The 22,117-nt window shown below is 39.9% G+C and overlaps 1 protein-coding gene across 6 annotated transcripts in view; it reads left to right on the top strand.

The window, feature by feature from the left end:
• Positions 1-21,207: 21,207 nt before the first annotated feature.
• The window catches only part of igfn1.1 (immunoglobulin like and fibronectin type III domain containing 1, tandem duplicate 1), a 32,253-nt gene continuing 31,343 nt past the window's right edge, over positions 21,208-22,117 (top strand). For 3 of the 6 annotated variants that reach the window (XM_020494509.2, XM_020494523.2, XM_020494532.2), the window contains exon 1: positions 21,209-21,360. The gene's annotated coding sequence lies outside the window, so the exon portion shown is untranslated. Of the gene's footprint in view, positions 21,361-22,117 lie in introns of all 6 variants that reach the window. The other 3 variants (XM_020494542.2, XM_020494559.2, XM_020494518.2) reach the window with 2 other exon arrangements.

Here is a 22,117-nt window from a genome sequence, read left to right on the forward strand (position 1 = left end):
CCATTCGAGAGATCTCAATCCAAACAGAAAATAGAGGAGGGCGGTTGTGCATGTGAGAAGACACATTGGCCTATCCAGTTGTCGAGGGCGTCAAACGCTTCGCTCCGAGATGCCGTTCATCTTGCTTGCATCTTGTGAGAAGTAGAGCCTCTTGACAAGGGGCCTACTCCTGTTTATGAGAAAAACATTTTAATCAATGTGTAATTAAATGAAGTGTTATCCCCATTGGGGTGGTGTCTAACATGCTGACCACACCTCTCACGTCTCGTGTGTTGCAAAATAAATGTACACATTGCGTCTGCGTTGCTAAAATAGAAGTCAGTTCTGTTTGTGACGCTGAACGCGGTGCAAGTCCTGCCTCTCCCATCTCCTCATTGGTTTATAGAAGCATATACCCACGTGGGTGATTGAAAGATGAACTTAGGTCAGTTGGTCAGTTGTGGTAATACACATTATTATGAAAGTTAGATGCCAATCGGGAGATAAAGTCTAAAGAAAAAAATGCCTGGAAGGAGGAGATATGACTAGAACCGATTTGGTTGACCGTTTTATGTGTGGATTAATTGTTGGCGTAGAGGACCTTGTGATTTTAGGAAAAATAACAATTCAGTTTATATCCCAGGACTATTTAGCTAGCAATTGCAAGCTAGCTAGCTAAATTGCCATAAATGTTTAATGCTTTTCGACCTGTCCGAAAATGAATATAATTGGTTCAGAGTTTGTTTAGATATTTCAACCTGGGTGTGTTGTGATCGCATTTGGTGTGGGGGAACAAAATCAGTTTGCGCACGATGGTGCATACGGACATAAGGGACTAGTGCCCACTCCCTTGAAAACATAACCTGTGAAGTGCTGTCCTCAAGGGGTCAACACTTTTGAACTTTCTTATTTTCTAGATGCAAGGCACCAATATGCAGCCAAATTCTACAAACAAATATTGAAAAATATTAATATAACACACTCAAAGTGTGGGTAGAGTACCACCAATATTTTTAGATAGCAAACATATGAATTTGAAAAAACGTTTTCCCCCTGCAAGCAACAGTTTTTAAATGAAAATGATGTTTCAACTAAATGGACTGTTCTGGACTGTCCTGGCTGTGAGTCAGCATTATATCATGTTATCTTATGTGATATTACAGATATAGGATCTTAATTCGATCACTCTTTTGTTGTTGTGAACTTTCCTGAACCACAGGGATTGCAGATGAGCTTTGTGATTTACATAAATTCACTGAAAACCTACATTAGCACACAGTTATATTAACAGTATTGTACTTTTTACGTAGCCAGCAGCATACCAACCTGTGTCCCAATGCTGTCTCGCGTCTAAAGCTAAGCATGGTTGGTCCTTGCTGGTCCCTGGATGGGAGACCTGATGCTGCTGGCTAAATTCTCAGTCTAACCATCATGGCAACCTAATCATCCCCAGCTTGCAATTGGTTCATTCATCCACCCTGTAACTGTTCCCCATGTCGTTGTGGTGAATGAGAATGTGTTCAATTTAGCTGGTAAAATAATGGTTCAATAAATTAAAAACAAATTAAGGTCCTACACCTGCATGTTTGTTTCCCATGGCCCCAGTCCTTACTGACAGAGTAAATATGCCATCAGCACTGCTTCTGTCTGTCATTTTCTGCTTCTGTCTGCTTCTGTCTGTCATCATACCTACTATAAAGCAGTGACTGTCACAGTAGTGCATCTAGTACTGGTTCACTGTCACTGTAATGCATTAAGTACAGAGTCACAATCACACTGGTGATGCTGACTGACTCTGAACAATCATCTGAGATGCTCTCAGTACCCCGTTATCAAGGACAATTCATAGCGGCCATGAGGCCTGTAAAGAATGCCATATTGTTCTGGATAATGATTTTAAAAGTACCCAGATTCATGATAAATGTACAGATGATTTATGAAGCATCTACAAAGCATAATATTACTTCATACTAGCAGCTGTTCCATAATTTATGAAGTGTATAAATTTGGGTTCCCATGTACAGTGTTTCTCGTTTGTCAAGTCATTTTACAGTGTTTCCCCTGCAGCAAGTAAGGTTTTGTATGGAATGTATCACAAATCTCATGTTTACCAAGGCCTGCTCAGACCATTTCACAATGGCTTCACGAGGACACATTAAAGCCAAAGTGATTTTGTTGTGGTTTGATCCATAGAACATTAGAATGATTGACGAGACGATCCAAAACACAACTGTATGTGGAGTAAAATAACAGTGCAGCTGTTTGATTGATTGCTGGAGAACTGTTGCACATTAATACACACCCGGGCGCGAGTGTGTCATTTAATGGTCTGGTATAATTTATTGTTTTTACGTGTCAGCAGATTCCAAGTATGACCGGTACAATTATCACCAGACCCAGCAACAGAACCTACAATTATGCCTTGGTTCAGAGTCTTTACTTTCGATGATTGCATTCTGCATGTTGCTTTAATTGTTTTATTTCATGGAGTTATACTGGAAATATCCTACAATTAACAGTATGACCTTCTAAGCAAAGATAACAAAAAAAAACATATTTATTTCACCTTTAATTTATTAGGCATATGACTTACTAGCAACAGTAAGTTGCCTGTTTTTTTGATAATTACTGTATTCTGTAACAATAAGGAGTTAGGCTAGTGATGTGGTGGAGGGTAACCTTACACATAAAGGGATAGATAGATCACCATAATTACTTTTTAGCATTTGTGTCCAGAAACTAAGTCAATATCCTCTATATAAAATCAAATGAAAACAATCTTATTTGTCACATTCGCCGAATACAACAAGTGTAGACCTTACCGTGAAATGCTTACTTACAAGCCCTTAACCAACAGTGCAGTTCAAGAAAAGTTAAGAAAATAATTACCAAATAAACTAAAGTAAAAAATTATAAAAAATAACACAATAACATAACAATGATGAGGCTATATACAAGGGGTTCAGGTACCAAGTCAGTGTGCGCGGGTACAGGTTAGAGGTAATTTGAAGTGACTATGCATAGATAATAAACAGCAAGTAGCAGCAGTGTACAAAACAAATGAAGGCGGGGTGAGGTCAATGTAATAGTCCGGTGGCCATTTGATTAATTTTTGAGCAGTCTTATGGCTTGGGGGTAGAAGCTGTTAAAACCTCTAGTGACTCGCCATCCCGCATGCGGGAGCGTAATCATCGCCTGACACTAATTAGCATAACGCAACGGACATAAATATTCCTAGAAAATATTCCTATTCATGAAAATCACAAATGAAATATATTGAGACACAGTTTAGCCTTTTGTTAATCACCCTGTCATCTCAGATTTTCAAAATATGCTTTACAGCCAAAGCTAGACAAGCGTTTGTGTAAGTTTATCGATAGCCTAGCATACCCAATCAAAACCCTGCAGAAGCTTGTTTTACTCCTTTGTTGGTAAACAATGTAAATGTAAACAAACACTTTATGGCCCTAAAATAAAATACTTAAATTGTTATATCATGGAGGGTTAGTCCTTGTATCTATATCTCTGTCTATGAGTTTGAGAGTGGTGTTGTGTCTTTGGCATCATTAAAACTGAAGACTTATCTTTTTCAAAAATTCTTTGTAATTATTATTACGTGACTAAACTAATTAATCATGCAACTGTAATTAACTAGGAAGTCGGGGCACCAAGGAAAATATTCAGATTACAAAGTCACGTTAGTCTCATTCCAAACGTCGTAAATAGTTGGTTATCTGCACGAACCCAGTCTTCACTATGAGTCATCCATACATCATTTATCTTAAAATCATTTATTTACTAACTAAGTAATTCACAGAAATGCATCACACAAACAAACAAAATAAATATGTTTACAAAGAAATGATAGGGGGTGTGCCCTAGTGGGCTAAACCGGTACGGCGGCTTGTTAGACAGAGTGATAATTATAACAATTGAAATGCTAATCCTTTGCACATGAACGCTCACTCATTCAGGAACAATTGCAATCAATTTATATATTTTTACGCTCAGTGTGTCGTCGGGATCTCTGTTGAGAAGTCCGTTTCTTTTGGAGAGTCTGTCCGCCCTCTCTCTCTGTCATGGTTAGAATGGGTAGTTCAGAGTGAGATTCATTCATGTCATTATAGGATAGATGTTTCGTCGGTTGTCGGTTTTAGCGTTCAATGATACCGAATTCCTAGCTGCAGACTAGTAATTAATATCAAAGACTTGTTCTTTTTCTGTCGGTATCGATAGTTTAAGAGTTTAACCACGTGGTATGGTTAAAAGATTCAGCCATCTCCCTTTGGTTTATGGTTTATGGTCTCCTCTCAAACCTTGGCCCTCTCGTTATCGAGGTCAGCTGGTCTGGTGATAGAAAACCCATGTGGGGGTTTTATTCAGAAGAGCAGAAAAGGGCCTATCCCAGGACGCCAGACCATAACTGTGCTCATGGGCTGTCCTCTGATTTAGTTCAAATCCAAAGGGAGTTGGAGTTTCCTTCATTAAACAGCCCAAAATGACATTACACAATTTCACAAACAGTATCATCCTCACTAATTCATCTTATACAACAATTAGACGGAAGCCTCATATCTGAGGCTATTGTATAAACGGCGTTATGGTAATGTGGCCGTATTGTCTCTCATGAGTTTCACAAAATTTTACCAAAAGGACCCGTTCGTAGCTGGATTGTTCACCGATCTTTTATACATTCTCCATTCTCTTTGGACCTCCAGTTCTGTGAGAACTGAAATTCCTTTGCTCTCTCTATGAAAATTCACTCTCTCTATATACTGTGGCCATGAGGAGATAATCTCCTCCAGGAATTTACGACCTGAGGTCACAGCAGCTTGAGTGTAGGAGACAGAGAGAGGGGGATGGCGCTCGCTGTACCCAAAGAGGGCAACGTCATGACAGTGTTAATATTTCTTCAGCCCCATCCCTCCGTTGTTAACCAATAATTTTTTTATCTAGGCAAGTCAGTTAAGAACAAATTCTTATTTACAATGATGGCCTACCCCCAACGACGCTGGGCCAATTGTGCGCCGCCTTATGGGACTCCCAATCCCGGTAGTTTGTGATACAGCCCAGAATTGAACCAGGGTCTGTAGTGATGCTTCTAGCACTGAGATGTGCCTTAGACCGCTGCACCACTCAGGAGCAGAAATCAGTTGTGGTGTGACCATTTTGTTGTTTGAATTAAATATTTATAAATAACCAATTAACTGTAAACGATGATATGTTACATTTTGAAAGAAGCTTCTATGCTAAGACTGACTGCAAAAAAAAATAAGTTAATGTGCAATTTCTTGGAACAAACAATGTCATAATAAGGCCAGAGGGGGTGTGGTATATGGCCTGGATACAGCCCTTAGGTGTGGTATAATGGCGTATTGCTATTATAAACTGGTTACCAACATAATTAGAGCAATACAAATACACGTTTTGTCAAACCTTTGGTATATGGTCTGATATACCACTGCTGTCAGACAATCAGCATTCAGGGCTCGAACCACCCAGTTTATAATAAGCGATAATGCCCGAGATGCCAGTGTTTGGAGGATATAATGGCACAGGTGGCGTTAGGCTGGAGTGCAGGCAAACCGTGCCAATATATCCTCCAAACATTGGCTAAGAGTGGATTATCACTTTTATACAATGGTTTATCAACATAATCAAATAATGATTGATATACTTTAAATGTCAAATAATCATCAAATAATGATTTACATACCTTAAAAACGTTATTTTGATGAATTTATAAATACTATTGCATCCTTCCACAAGATATAGTCCCGACAGAAAGCTAAGGTTGCTACGTGAGCCGGCTGGTCGTTCGTTCTCTCGATTCAGTTGCCAGAGACGCGACCCAGTCGTTCAGTCTATTTGTTCTGTATATATGGTTGTGAGCCAGTCCTTCGTTCTGAATGTTCCTTTACCATACTGGGTGGCAACGTTCTTCTTCTTTGCTTGCTAGCTAGCCAACTATGACTAACTTGCAGCCCGAATAAGAGCAAAGTCTCCGCATTTGTATTTGTTTAAGCTGTTTTTTAGTGCCATTTATTTGGATACATCCATAACAATGAGCTAACGAGGCGCGATTTCACCTGGTATAGAAAATGTGCTCCCCCCTCAGGATACTGTTGTTCAGAGGAGCTAGCCAATAACAAAGCTAACACATTCACTTCAAATTGAAGCTGGAAAGACTGCAAACTAGCTGCGATTAGTTTAGTTTTAGATTTTTTCAAATTACATTTGTTTGTATATATTCATTAAAAATTACACCAGCTGATTCATGATTTAGACTTGCGGAGAAACGCTGCCTGGCTGTCTGTCTCGTCCTGAATCCCGACTCCCGACACGTTTTAACTAATCAGCATTCAGGATTAGACCCACTCGTTGTACAATGAATAATAGATCATGACTGTAGCAATATAATGTTGGATGGGATGGACGGATGTGTTGGCCAGGGGGAGGTGGGAAGCCATGTTGTGTGTTTTATTTGAGAATGTCAGATTTTGTACTGTCTTCGTTACATTCTCTCTTGACAGCATTCACCAGCTATCCTTCACCACAACCCAGATCATCATAGTGAGACCACCCACACGCTGAGCGTGCTGATAATGGCTATCTCCATCATTGGGCTCATGTAACACTGCTCTCTGACATAATGCATATGTGCACATCTATCCTTTTTAGAGAGGGGATGCAAGAATGAGGGAGTGTGTGTGCTTTAAAATCCCTTTCACGCTTGCCCTAACACTGACAGACCATGTGCGAGGCATCAGCGGTGCTCCAGTTTAGAGTTCAAGGGTGGGAATCTGCTAGTTCACACCAGTGATAATTAGTGTTCTGATTTCTGGTGGGAAATTGTTTAGTCTTGGCTGGCTTATGTTTGGGAGAGAGCTAGGAGGTGTAGCTGGAGGCTGGGTGGTGGAGCTGGGAGGTGAAGGTGGAGCTGGAGGCTAGGAGCGTACTGTAGGCTGCAGCAGTGCATAGCTAACTCACAACAGAGCTCAGAGAGTCAGAGAGCCTCGTTCATCCTCATGATACTGTGTTGATCCCTTTTAGTAGCAGCCAAGTCACGGCCCTACTAACTTTCACCTTTTCAATTGTATGTGTCTTGTATTAGCACTGGATTGAGTGGCATTAATTGGACACATGTCACCAGTAAATAGATATTAGGGAGGTCAAGTCAACTAAGGAGTGCTGTGTTTGCAATATTCCAACTGAAGCGTCCCGGCATTCACAAACAACAGGTGTTCCATTTATGAGTGCACTGGGAGCTATATGACAGGGACAGACTCAGGGTTTATCACCCTGGTCAGGGAAATAGAGGGTGAGGGAAACAGGGATTTAATGTCAGGGGATGAGCCACCATGGTGTGATGTCTAGAGGTGTGGGTAATAGTGAGAGGCATTGAGAGAGAAAAAACACCATCGCACCAGATGAGGAGTTGGGCTATTAGGTACTGCCTTCTCTTATTGCAGGTTGATGACTAAAAATGAAACAGATCGTCCCATGGCTGAAAATAGAGACATCTCAGTTATCCCCTCCCCTCCCCTCCCTCCATACTCTGACCACATGATTCAGAGAAAATACCAGTGAGGCCACCCCCCCGACTAACCCAAAAGCTGCTGCTCATGACCCCAGCGGGGGAGAGGACCCCAAAGAATCTAGACTCAATCACTGTTCAAGAGTATGAGGCTTACTTTGAACCGATTCTCCTCTGACTCGTTCAGATAACACATGATCCCAAAGATCAACAGCCTCAACAGCCCCACAGCTCCATGCTGTGCTTAGCAAGGCCTTATGTTTCCATCTTATTAGTTCACAGAAACAAGAGGATCATTCAACATAAAAACACCATGTATAGGACAGGAAGAGTTACTTATACAAGCTTTCACTCAGCCTTGAAACTGAACCTGAAAACTGTTTGATAAATGATAGAATAACACAACATCAACGATGTAGTGTAGACATTTGCAGGATTATCTAGAAAGTGTTGCTAAGGCATCTCTTGCACATAGTTTTGAATATTTTGTCATTTTGGCCCATTGTTCAGGTAAGGGATCTGTGTAAGTACAAATTATATCACCTTTGATCACTGTTAAACATATAATTACCCCACATATAATTGTCTCTCTTGAACTGTATTTGGAAACCGGATAAAAAGCTGTGTTCAACCCCTTTCAGCCCCTTGTGCCGTAATAAGTGGTCCCACAACTCCAACAAATGTTGTTAGTGGCAGATTGCCAGACAACGGAACATTTTGGACTAAATTCTTAATTAACATGTTTTGTACTTGGTGCAAGACAGTGGATCATTTTTGTGCTAAATTCTTAATTAACATGTTTGTAGTTGGTGTCAAACAGTGGAACATTTTGTGCTAAATTCTTAATTAACATGTTTGTAGTTGGTGTCATCCTGCTCCCTCTGTAACCACACGTGTTTACATCAACTGCTAAACTACAGTACTACATTCTAGAACGAGATACTGCATGATTATTTATAGACATGAGCGCCGCATCAAAACCCACATCTTCTTATTTGGAATGAAATATATCGGTATAGTAGTACGTGACAGTATACGGTGCAAACATCTGAAAACACACCACAATCACCTTTCAATGGATGGCTGGTCTTGAAACGGTCTAATGACTATGGTGACACGTGGAGATATTTAGATCAACTGGGATGGTATACTGTATGTACTTGTTGTGTAATTGATAGTGTATGGAATAGTTTTTATGGAGAATAACAAACTCAGTGAGCTGACATGGTACATGTATATCAGTGTAGGCTGCTGAAGGGAGGACGGCTCATAATATTGGCTAGAATGGAGCAAATTTAATGGCATCAAACACATGGAAACCATGTAGCAGCTGTGTAAAAACAAAGGATGGGGGAGGGGTCAATGTAAATAGTGTAGGTGGCCATTTGATGAATTGTTCAGCAGTCTTATGGCCTGTGGGTAGAAAATGTTGAGGAGCATTTTTAAACCTAAATAGACAGAGGATCAAGGCTTTCAGGAACAGATCATAATAGATGAAATACATGCCACTAGCGACAGTTTATGAACATTCACCATACTGGAGTATCACGTCTACTGCTTTCACATGATTTGCAACCATGCACAGAACCTCGTGTACGACTGACATTGCGATGAGGAAGTCAATTTCTCCGAATGTTGTCACTTCTTTTGCAGCCAAATGTCTCAAAACGATCAAATACCTTTGTAAATTGGCAACATTGGAATCTTTAATACAACTTCTTAATAACTGGATCAACAACCAAACCTCAAGTTGAAATAAGACTATGTGTGCAAAGGCTTATTTAAAGTGTTCTGTTACTACAGAGCTGAATTTGGTAATCTTCCGTTGTTTACACGGCAATCGTGGACGTTGGGCGCAAAAAGCTTTGCTGAGCAACTCTTCATAACCTCCCTACAACCAGTTCTTTAACGACCATGGGGCTCAAATATATCCTCTGATTTAAATGCTGTCCAGGATTGTGTTCTGAGCAGGTTGTTTCAGCATAGCGACCCTGACAGAGTTGTAAATCAGGCCCAACAGTGTGAGGGAGCCAGTGACCTCATGACTACATGCCCTTTATAAGGACTAGGAACATTTGCTTTCCTGATCACAGCATGGCATTCCCAACAATCCTCAAATCTGAATCATGGTTGACTCATGAATTATGGTTGACTCATGAATCATGGTTGACTCATGAATCATGGTTGACTCATGAATCATGGTTGACTCATTCTTCCAGCTCACAGCGCCATTCAGTCTTGAATGAAATCAAATCAAATAAATCAAATGTTCTTTGTCACATGCGACCAATAAAACAGCTGTAGACCTTACAGTGAAATGCTTACTTACAAGCCCTTAACCAACAATGCCGTTTTTTTAGAAAATACCCCCCAAAAAGTATGAGATAAGAATAACAACAAATTAAAGAGCAGCAGTAAAGAACAAAAGCGGGGCTATATACAGGGTGTACCGGTACAGAGTAAATGTGTGGGGGCACCGGTGTATAAATAATTGAGGTAGTATGTACATGTAGGTAGAGTTATTAAAGTGACTATGTATAGAAAATAACAGAAAGTAGCAGCAGTGTAGAAGGGTTGGGGCAATGCAAATAGGGTAGCCATTTGAGTAGCTTTCAGGAGACTTATGGCTTGGAGGTAGAAGCTGTTTAGAAGCCTCTTAGACCTCGACTTGGCACTCCGGTACCGCTTGCCACGAGGTAGCAGAGAGAACAATCTATGACTAGGGTGGCTGGAGTCTTTGACAATTTTTAGGGCCTTACTCTGACACTGCCTGGTATAAATGTCCTGGATAGAAGGAAGCTTGGCCCCGGTGATGTACTAGGCCATACGCACTACCCTCTGTAGATGAGCAGTTGTCATACCAGGCAGTGATGCAACCAGTCAGGGTGCTCTCGATGGTGCATCTATAAAACCTTTTGAGGATCTGAGGACCCATGACAAATCTTTTCAGTCTTCTGAGGGGGAATAGGTTTTGTCGTGCCCTCTTCACGACTGTCTTGATGTGCTTGGACCATGGTAGTTTGTTGGTTATGTTGACGCCAAGGAACTTGAAGCTCTCAACCTGCTCCATTACAGCCCTGTCATTGAGAATGGGGGCGTGCTCGGTCCTCCTTTTACTGTAGTCCACAATCATCTCCTTTGTCTTGATCACATTGAGGGACAGGTTGTCCCTGCACCACATGGTCAGGTCTCTGACCTCCTTCCTATATGTTGTCTCATCGTTGTCGGTGATCAGGTCTACTATTAATTAACTTAATGATGGTGTTGGAGTCGTGCCTGGCTGTGCAGTCATGAGTGAACATGGAGTAGAGGAGGGGAATGAGCACACACCCCTGAGGGGCCCCCGTGTTGAGGATCAGCGTGGGGGATGGGTTGTTACCTACCCTTACCACCAGTTGCAGAGGGAGGTGTTTAGTCCCAGGTCCTTAGATTAGTGATTAGCTTTGAGGGCACTATGTAGTTGAACACTGAGCTGTAGTCAATGAATAGCATTCTCACTTAGTTGTTCCTTTTGTCCAGGTGTGAAAGGGCAGTGTAGAGTGCAATAGAGATTGCATCATCTGTGGATCTGTTCTTGCGGTATGCAAATTGGAGTGGGTCTTGGGTTCCTGGGATAAAGGTGTTGATGTGAGCCATGACCAGCCTTTCAAAGCACTTCATGGCTACAGACGTGAGTGCTACGGGTTGGTAGTCATTTAAGCCAATTCTGTTACTGTAAGGGTAAAAATGACTGCACAGCCTTCTAAATCTACTAGCAGCTGCAAGGAAGGGATATACTTTGGCCTGTGATGGTGTGGGACCGGTGGTGTAGCACAGTTTCACAAGGTCCGAGCAAGCCACCCCAACCCATGCACAAGGCTATCACACCATGTAAAGGAACAACCTCCCATTTAAAAACATTATGAAATGTGTTTTTTTAAACTCAGTTAGACACCGTAACAGCCTATTCATTTGTAGAATTATTGTTTAAAAGCCTTGATTGTTTAATTCAAACATTAGATTATTCCAATATGTAATACAAATCTCCAAACTTATTTTTGTTTTGTTTTATATCACTATTAAATGCTCCAGTACAAATTGTAAACATTATGGCATATTTTTCTAGATTTAGAACATGAAACAATCTTTTTAAAACAAACATTATCCCTTATGTCTAGCACAGCAAATAGTTGCAGAACAGTGAATATTTCAGATTCTTTCAATCTTAAGGCGGTTAGCCATCGGTGATGGAGGTGACAAGTCACTTCTGAAGTTACAGACACAAAAAAACAATATTTGCACAATTATTTGTTTAAAAATCCCCAATAAACAGATAATCATTCTATCAGATCTTTCAACACTCCAAAGGAGTTGACGTTAGACAAAATGTCTATGTTTTATGTTGACAAAAACTGCATTTTTATTCTTCGTTGAAGGTGCTTCTACACCTGCATTGCTTGCTGTTTGGGGTTTTAGGCTGGGTTTCTGTACAGCACTTTGAGATATCAGCTGATGTACGAAGGGCTATATAAATACATTTGATTTGATTTTGATTTGATTTGTATACTGAGTAGCAATTTATTATTCCCTCAGTTGCTTTATGACTCAAAAACATAATTAAATGTAACATATTTGAACCAGAATAAATATTCTATTTGAATCTATCAGGCAGATGAAGTTGACAGTTTATGGTGGTGACTACAGTGATTCCACTATTGTTTGTTTAAGCCTATCAAAAGTAGAGAACTTTACAGGCCATGAGCGGTCTTGTTACAAATGTTTTAATGAGGACATGAATAAGGGGTACTTACTTTTAGGAATCAGTGTTTTGAGAAAAATATTATTTTAAGTCACAGAGGGCTATTGCAAGAAACTATGTATCATAATCTTCCAGTTTTGATTATTGCTAGTTCTATCATTATTGCCACCCTCCCCCCAAAATGAATGGGGGGTGAAAAGCTTGTACCAGGCTGCTCGTTATGGCTCACACCTGTCACTCCATCACTTCCCTGATTACCTTCCTTACATATGTCACTCCCTTTGGTTCCTTCCCCAGGAAGGAAGCTTCCTATGTTACATGTATTTATTAAAACTCTCACTCCCAGAAATTGCTTCCCGACTCTCAGTGCACATTGTTACAAGTGATATGATGAAACTGGCTCTCATGAGGACCGCTACAGGAAAAGAAGACCCAGCGTTACCTCTGCTGCAGAGGATAAGTTGATTATAGTTAACTGCACCTCAGATTGCAGCCCAAATAAATGATTCACAGAGTTCAAATAACAGACACTTCTCAGCATAGACTGTTCAGAGTAGAATGCTGCAAAGAAACCACTACCATCTAAAAAATAAAACGTAACCTTTATTTAACTAGGCGAGTCAGTTAAGAACAAATTCTTATTTACAATGATGGCCAGCAAAAAGGGCAAGTAGTTACCGACAACAATACATCACGCAAAAAGGACACCAATAAGAAGAAGAGACTTGCTTAGGCCAAGAAACACGAGCAATGGATATTAGACCAGTGGAAATACATCCTTTGGCCTGATGAGTCCAAATTTGACATTTTTGGTTACAACCGCTGTGTCTTCGTGAGACACAGAGTAGGTGAACGGATGATCTCTGCATGTGTGGTTCCCACCATGAAGCATGGAGGAGGAGGTGTGATGGTATGGGGGTGCTCTGCTGGTGACACTGTCAGTGATTTATTTAGAATTCAAGGCACACTTAACCAGCATGGCTACGACAGCATTCTGCAGCCATACGTCATCTCATCTGGTTTGTATAGTGGGACTATCATTTGTTTTTCAACAGAACAATAACCCAAAACACACCTACCGGCAGTGTAAGGGCAATTTGACCAAGAAGGAGAGTGATGGAATGCTACATCAGAAGACATGGCTTTCCCAGTCAGCCGACCTCTACCCAATTCATATGTTTTGGGATGAGTTGGACCGCAGATTGAAGGAAAAGCAGCCAACAAGTGCTCAGCATATGTGGGAACTTCTTTAAGACTGTTGGAAAAGCATTCCTCATGAAACTGGTTGAGAGAATGCCAAGAGTGTGCAACGCTGTCATCAAGGCAAAGGGTGGCTATTTGAAGAATCTCAAATATAAAATATATTTTGATTTGTTTAACACTTTTTTGGTTACTACATGATGTGTTATTTCATAGTTTTGATGTCTTCACTATTATTCTACAATGTAGAAAACCCCTAGAATGAGTAGGTGTGTCCAAACTTTTGACTGGTACTGTATATAGTGTACAACCTCTGATATGGTTGCAATAAAAGAGGGAGGGTGGGATATCAACAAATGGACATACACAGAGGGCAAACAAAGTGGCAGTCAGGGTGTCGACAGAGAACCAGAAGAGGGTGTAAATTATGAGGCAGAGCATTGGAAACAGATGGAGGCAGTTATAAGAAGCCAGTTGTGGGAACTCCTGTTATGGAATTTGATGAAAACTGAGACTTCATTGTCTGTGCGTATGAGATGACTGCGGAAACCAGACGATTGAGAAAACAGAAATGTCTTTCCCCTACGTGAAAGATGTCAGGGAACCAATCACAAAAACGGAAACTTCAAGAGCCTCTTACAAGTTAAGGTGAAGTTTGATGTATCAAGAGGTAAGACAGCTGTTTCTCTCATTGACTATAAAATTCATTATTTCCCACCCACATTGCAAACAGACTCTACCTTTGAGTCGATGAGAGAATTATGTGTAATAACTTCGTAATACACTTTATTTAACAGAAATGTGGTATTTTTATTTTAGAAAATTATATAATAATTGCTTTTTAGTTTCTTTCGGATTTCTCTGCAAACTTAAAAACAATTTGGACCAGGTAGTAACCAATTTAAGTATCAAAGTGTACTCATTGTTAGAACACACTTGCCAGATTACCTAAAATATGTTCAGCTGGATTCAGCATTATATTTTCAGGAGAAAAAAAGTTTCCTGGGAGAAAAAGTTCATTTGTGACTATTTAGAGTGTTTGGTGCCAACGTTGAAATTGGAGCCACAGGCTGAGTAAAATGTCACAAACATAAATGTATTTACTTGAAATACAAAAATACAAAAACAGCATGCAAAATCTATATATTTTCAAATCAACATATAAAATGAGACAACAGCTGCATGCAATCAGTTAGGGGGGTTGGCTATACCAAAACAAAGAAATGGCAGGGAACAAACATGATTTCTCAATGTGTGATGTCTTCTCAGACCTGTTAAGTTTATGTTTGTCACTACGGTTACATACTAACCATGTTACGTACTGTCGGTAAGCAATATTATTAGTTTATTAAGGTATTATTGGTATTAAGGTTTCAGTCCCGGCCACGGTCAATTTGAATATTGCTATATGGAGAAAAAAACAAATATATCCATGAACTTGTTAATTAGTTAGGCCACCCTGCTAAGTATTATCATTGAAATTGATTTGGTGTCCTTTTGAATTAGAAATAAAAACAACAACATGTGAGAAAGTACGTTAGTTACATTAAGTACAGTTGAAGTCGGACGTTTACATACACTTAGGTTGGATTCATTAAAACTTGTTTTTCAACCGCTCATCTACTTTGTGTATGACACAAGTAATTTTTCCAACAGTTGTTTGCAGACAAAGTATTTCACTGATAATTCACTGCATCACAATTCCGGTGAGACAGAAGTTTACATACAGTAAGTTGACAGTGCCTTTAAACAGCTTGGAAAATACCAGAAAATTATGTCATGGCTTAAGAAGCTTCTAATAGGCTAATTGACATCATTTGAGTCAATTGGAGGTGTACCTGTGGATGTATTTCAAGGCCTACAAACTCAGTGCCTCTTTGCTTGACATCATGGGAAAATCAAAAGTAATCAACCAAGACCTCAGAAAAAAATGGTAGTTCTCAACAAGGTCTACATTTTCCAACGCCTGAAGGTACCACCTAAACCAATGCCTGAAGCTACCACGTTCATCTGTACAAACAATAGTACGCAAGTATAAACACCATGGGACCAGGCAGCCATCATACCGCTCAGGATGGAGACGCATTCTGTCTCCTAGAGATGAACGTACTTTGTTTAGAAAAGTGCAAATCAACAGTACAGAACAATAGTAAAGGACCTTGTGAAGATGCTGGAGGAAACAAGTACAAAAGTATCTACATCCACAGTAAAACAAGTCCTATATCGACATAACCTGAAAGGCTGCTCAGCAAAGAAGAAGCAACTGCTCAAAATCCGCCATATAAAAGCCAGACTACAGTTTGCAACTGCACATGTAATGAAACAGCAGGGAGCAGGTCTCGAACCCTCGACCTTCTAGCCCGAGGTCCGGTGCAGTATCGACTGTGCCGCAAAAGCATCCTCGTGCGGCAGAGTCGATTTCCACGCTTATAAATCCAGGGTCGTTACACTACTCCCTCCTTTCAAAGAGCGAGTCCTCGTGCTAGTTTGCGACTCTACGTGTTACAGGAACGCGCTCACCGGCCAAGCACACGCACTGTCGTGGATGGGAGGTCCGATCACTTCTGACACCAATGTAATGAAACAGCAGGGAGCAGGTCTCGAACCCTCCACCTTCAAGCCCGAGGTCCGGCGCTCTATCGACTGTGCCACAAAAGCCTGCTTGTGCTGCAGAGTCGATTTCCGCACAGGGTTGTTACACACATCGGGACAAAGATCGTACTTTTTGGAAAAATGTCCTCTGATATGATGAAACAAAAATAGAACTGTCCATCGTTATGTTTGGATAAAAAAAGGAGGTGGCTTGCAAGCCAAATAACACCACCCCAACCGTGAAGCACGGGGGTGGCAGCATCATGTTGTGGGGGTGCTTTGCTGCAGGAGGGACTGGTGTACTTCACAGAATAGATTGCATCATGACGCAGGAAAATGATGTGGATATATTGAAGCAAAATCTCTAGACATCAGTCAGTCAGTTAAAGCTTGGTCGCAAATAGGTATTCCAAATTGACAATGACCCCAAGCATACTTCAATAGTTGTGGCTAAATGGCTTAAGGACAACAAAGTCAAGGTATTGGAGTGGTCATCACAAAGCCCTGACCTCAAACCCATAGATAATTTGTGGGCAGAACTGAAGAAGGGTGTGCGAGCAAGGAGGCCTACAAACCTGACTCAGATAAACCAGCTCTGTCAGGAGGAATTGGCCAGAGTTCACCCAACTTATTGTGGGAAGCTTGTGGAAGGCTACCCAAAACTTTTGACCCAAGTTAAACAATTTAAAGGCAATGCTACCAAATACTAATTGAGTGTATGTAAACTTCTGACCCACTGGGAATGTGATGAAAGAAACAAAAGCTGAAATAAATTATTATCTTTACTATTATTCTGACATTTCACATTCTCAAAATAAAGTGGTGTCCTAACTGACCTAAAACAGGGAATTTTTACTTGGATTAAATGTCAAGAATTGTGAAAAACTGAGTTTAAATGTATAAGGCTAAGGTTTATGTAAACTTCCGACTTCAACTGTACCTGTATACCATGTAAAGGGAAAAGTAGGATACCTAGTCAGTTGTAAAACTGAACGCATTCAGCTGAAATGTGTCTTCTGCGTTCAACCCAACCCCTCTGAATCAAAAATGTGCGAGGTGCTGCCATAATCAATTTCCACATCTTTGGCGCCCAGGGAACAGTGGGATAACTGACTTGTTCAGGGGCAGAACGACATATTTTTACCTTGCCAGCTCGAGGATTCGACCCAGCAACACTTTACAGTTACTGACCCAACACTCTAACCACTAGGCTACCTGTACAACATCATAGGATGTAATGCACACCTATATACCCCCCTCCCTTCTCTGTATAAGGATTACGTTTAAAGCCACCCCAACATGGTGGTGACGATGGACATGGTATCAACAGAGAAGAGATGGCCTAAGGAGGTCCTGTGATCAAGCGTAGACAGTATTCTTACATGTCACCCTTGTCCACATGTCACGACTAATAATTACAGTTATTTGCTGGCTATTCAATCCATAGAGCTGAAGATCATCGTTGTAGCACGATTGACGTTTAAAGGCAATGTTCCCACGTTATACGAAGAGAGCTATAACACCGAACTTCGGCAATATGGATTGAATCGAACCCTAAGTATAAACCTGACAACATATTATTAAGTCCAGGCAGTTGCTATATTTGACGTAAACCATTTGTTTCACATAATAATGTATAGATTATGTAAATTACACATGGTCTACTTATCCCATTATCACAACGAGAGAATTAGCAATATGCGAGATGATGTTTTCGAGAGGACGGAAAAGTGAGGTTTATGACACCTCTTGCCTTTAATGGCAAAGTGCAATAGTTTTACTGCAAGGGCAAAGCAGGGTGAGCACAGGAAGATTGTCTTGAAACGATCAGCTCAGGGAAGGAAACAAGCTTGGGCATTTCAAGGTCTGCTCCTCAGGGTCTAATTTTGCTCTCCAATTGCATGATCTGACCAAGCTCTCTGTTGCTAAGTGTGTTGGTAGGTTTCGCCAATGGTAATAAAATATATAAGGTCACTTAATATTACAGCCAATGCAGGTGCGTTCTCTGCAAGTAGGCAGTTATTAATACGAACTCATAAACCAAGTCCATAACATTGGCCACTACTACTAAGCCTTATGGGGCAAGACATTGAATTTGTAAAACCGCAAAATGTGTAAAACGATAAACCTATTTATCAAGTAACTTAGCTTAAAAAGGATAATATAACTTAACTTTTCATTACACATACAGTGTATTGTATAATTGCTTGGAAAGGTATGAAATTTGAGATATAAGTAAATGAATAAATAAATAAAGAGTGTTTGCTTTGGGTGTGGTGTTGTGGTGGTTGTGGTCATGGCATTGATTTGTAATGGGACACGAACAGCTTTATGTCCTGCTTGATACCGACAGGATGAGACCACCTTTCAGACATCTTGCTGTGAATTCCCTATGTCAGGGATCAAGGGCAATAGTTAACTTTTATTTATGTTCTAAATATATAGATACCCTAATAACTTAAACAACTCACAGTTGGCATGAGTGTGAGCCTCTTTTAAAGTACTATGCCAAATGTCAACCAGCGCCTAAATAAACATGTTCTATTCATACTCAGTATAGGCACATGCTGAAATAAACAAAATAAAAATGTACTCATAAGATCATATTTCTTTAAATAATTGTAACAGATGCATTTCACATCCTCCCTCTGAATTATATACTGTACCACTGTGACAAAAAATGGAAAGAATGTTTTTTACAAAGGCTGTGATAAAATGTACATTAATATCCATTATCTTTTCAGGTCCATCTAATGGATAATTTATTGGATACCGGAATAACATGGCCCTTGGAGAAAAGCTTCAGCCGTAAAGTGCTACAGTACATTACCAAACATTTACATTGCATTCATCTTAAGATAGCTAGGTGAGACAGCTACATATCACAGTTGTATTAAAGCCAGATTCAGTAAGTCCCAAATCAAATATAAAATGTTAGTTTCTTGTTTAACATATGTCAAAATGGATAAATGAAAGCTTAAATTGTCCATTTGGCTCACTTCAAAGCCATACAAAATGGATAAATGAAAGCTTAAATTGTCCATTTGGCTCACTTCAAAGCCATACAAAATACAGTTGTACGAGTTATTAAAAGTACAGCAGCTTGGTTTACAAATTGAAGGTCAGATTTCTCAAGGTAATTATGATGCGTAGGCCTATTGACCATTTTGTCACGCGCGTTCTGTTGCTCTGATGTTGCTAGCTTGATTTTCTGAGTAAAACTGGAAACTGAATTGTGGCCGATTTTTATTCAGCAAGGCAGGCATTCCTCACCCATGAGTGCTAGTATCACACTGCTGTGGACAGTGCCAATGATAATCACAATGTAATGAATACTCAGGGAGAAAAAGGTGTAGATTCACACGCAGAGCACAGCAGGTGTTTGTTTTCCCTAGGACTGAAGGCTTTAACAGGTTCTCACAAATGAGCTAGGAAAAGGCTTAGTAGAGTCAAAGAGAACAATACCTCACAAAGGCACAAACAGAAGGAACTGAACTAATAAGGAGCTGTTGAGACCAGGTGAGTAACTAACACAGGTGAAATCAATTAACAAAAATGAAAGACAGGGCTACGTTCATGAACACAAAGAAAGTGCTACGCTCAAGAAACAACGAAACAGAACACAAGGTTGACTAAAAAACAAATTACAGAACCTTACACAGAAAAATCTGAGTTAGTTGTCTTCTGGTAAATGAAACTATATGACATTAGTTACACAGATAGCTAGAGAGCTAATTTAGCTGGCTAGCAAACAGCTGTCAATATATTATTCAATCATTGCTAAATGTGCAAACCGGTGGTGTAGCCTACTATAGTAAAACAAATTTTTTACAGTACTTGCAAACATTTCACGTCTTACGTTCATAGAAAATCCAGCAGGCTACATGTTTGTTGTAACTAGAAGAGGCCTACTGGTTGATCTGGATCAAAGGGTGGTTGGCCCAGCAGCTGCTTGACAACTCTCAGGTAGCCTAGACTCTAGAGCATGTTATGACGTCTTACCTGGGTTTCTTTTGTTGGCCTGACAAAACCAAATACAACATGGAAACAAAATCACGAAACTGACACTTACTGAGTCTGGCTTTAAGTACATTTTCTTAAATAAAGAAGTTATCAGCAAAGGCAGTGCTAGTACAGTAAAAAAAGACAAGTGCACGTTTATTTTCTTTCTTTCTTTATATTTTTTTTAATGGGGGGGTAACATTTTTTAAAAAAGAACATTGACCATTATGGTTACTGTAACCATAGAAATCACAGTGAAATGAATTACAGTAATTGAGACAGTAATCAATACTACCATACCCCTCAGACTTGACAGGAAAATAACAGCCAAGTTACGTTCCACACTAAATTTAATGGGACAAATTCAAGTCTTGTGATTTACGCTTCATAAGAACCTTTCCAACACCACAGAAGAACTTACAAATATTAACCACTGAGTCAAATAGCAATCACTGGTCATTTTCAATAATAAACGTTGGTATTTAAAAATATATACACAATCATGCATTTATTTCCCTTTTTCTTTCTCAGGTGCCCTGACCTGTGTGGTTTACAGTCAACATAAAAGTGCTTCTTATTGCCAAATTGGTTTGAGGATGGCAAGATGTAACTAAGAAGGTAACGAAAGCTTAGGTAGCCTATCGAGTTGTTATTTCTTAATGTCAAACATTAGCAGTCTTTCTGATACAATAATTAATCTTTGAAATTATACAAAAAAACATTAACCACTGTATTTTCATTTACATTTTGTTGACTGATTTATTGAAATGAACAATTTACATCTTACTACAATTTATTCACACACACAATAATACATTTATTAGTCAAAAGCAACTGTAATAAACACAGACCTTATTACTTCTAGTAATGAATGACACTCAAATGTATAATTGAAAATAACCATCATAGGTCTAGACATACTTGCAGTGTTGTATTCACTGGATATACACCATGAAGAACATATCATATTTTTTCTCTTTCAGGATTTTAAGTGAAAGTGTGGTTAAGGGAACCAGTTAATAAACATTACTGTATGAGGAGTGCCACTGTAAAGGAAGTGTTAGTTAGACCCACCCTTAGTGGAGCCCCCCTCTTCATTGCCCACCCAACCAAACGTCTTTGGTGCAACTCCTCAACACAAATACAAAAAAGACAACTCGTTTTGGCAGTCGCTTAGTCTTCAGGCAGAGACACACACGTTGCTCTTTAGGATTTATTACCGAGCACAACTTGGAACAGGCACTCAAATATCAGAGTAGCCACAGTGTTGCTTGAAAGGAGCACAGCTGAGAGCACTGAGGACTGTGAGCAGGTAGGTCGTTCTTCCCTCCTCTCTGGCAGAATGGGGGGGTCGGACGAGATGGACCAGCATGGAGAGAAATACAAACTGGCCTTTTTTAATTGTGCCAGTATTGTTATTCTGTTATGTGACTTGAGGAAAGGACAACATTCCATAATGTACATAAAGTAGTAGTAATAGTGTTTTAGTTGATCTGGGAAACATAGTGATAATGCTATTCTGCATATGAGTATGTAAGCAGATGTTGTATGACCACAGGGATTTTCAGTTGATATCGGAAGATTAGGGTGTAAAATAACTTCAGCAGGGCCGAATACCTTTAAAAGGTACATAAAAGACTTAAGGGTAGAGGGTATTAAATGTCGCAACTGTTTGCTTTCTGGTCTTTAAGTTTTTAATGCCCTCTTATTTCAGTTACTCAAGTTACTGAATACCTCATTAAGTTAGTTACAGACATTCACTTGCTTATGTGTCTGACATACTGTACTGTACATTGGAATGGGATTCCATATGAAGAGGTACAGCTGACTTGGTGGTAATGCATAAAATCTTTTTAGTTGGGCATGTGTGTTCTACAGTTTGAATTTCACTGTTGTGGAATTTGTAGAGCTGGATCATAGACGTGAGGTCATAGCCGTGAGGTCATAGTTGTGAGGTTTGAGGGTGACGGCTAACTATAGATGGAGGTGTCAAATAAAAATGCAGCCCAAACATATATGATATGCCATAGTGGGCTGGTTTTATAGCCAAACCGCAAAAAGCTGTTCTG

The sequence above is a fragment of the Oncorhynchus kisutch genome, linkage group LG1 (genome assembly GCF_002021735.2).
Source record: "Oncorhynchus kisutch isolate 150728-3 linkage group LG1, Okis_V2, whole genome shotgun sequence".
Lineage (NCBI taxonomy): Eukaryota > Metazoa > Chordata > Actinopteri > Salmoniformes > Salmonidae > Oncorhynchus > Oncorhynchus kisutch.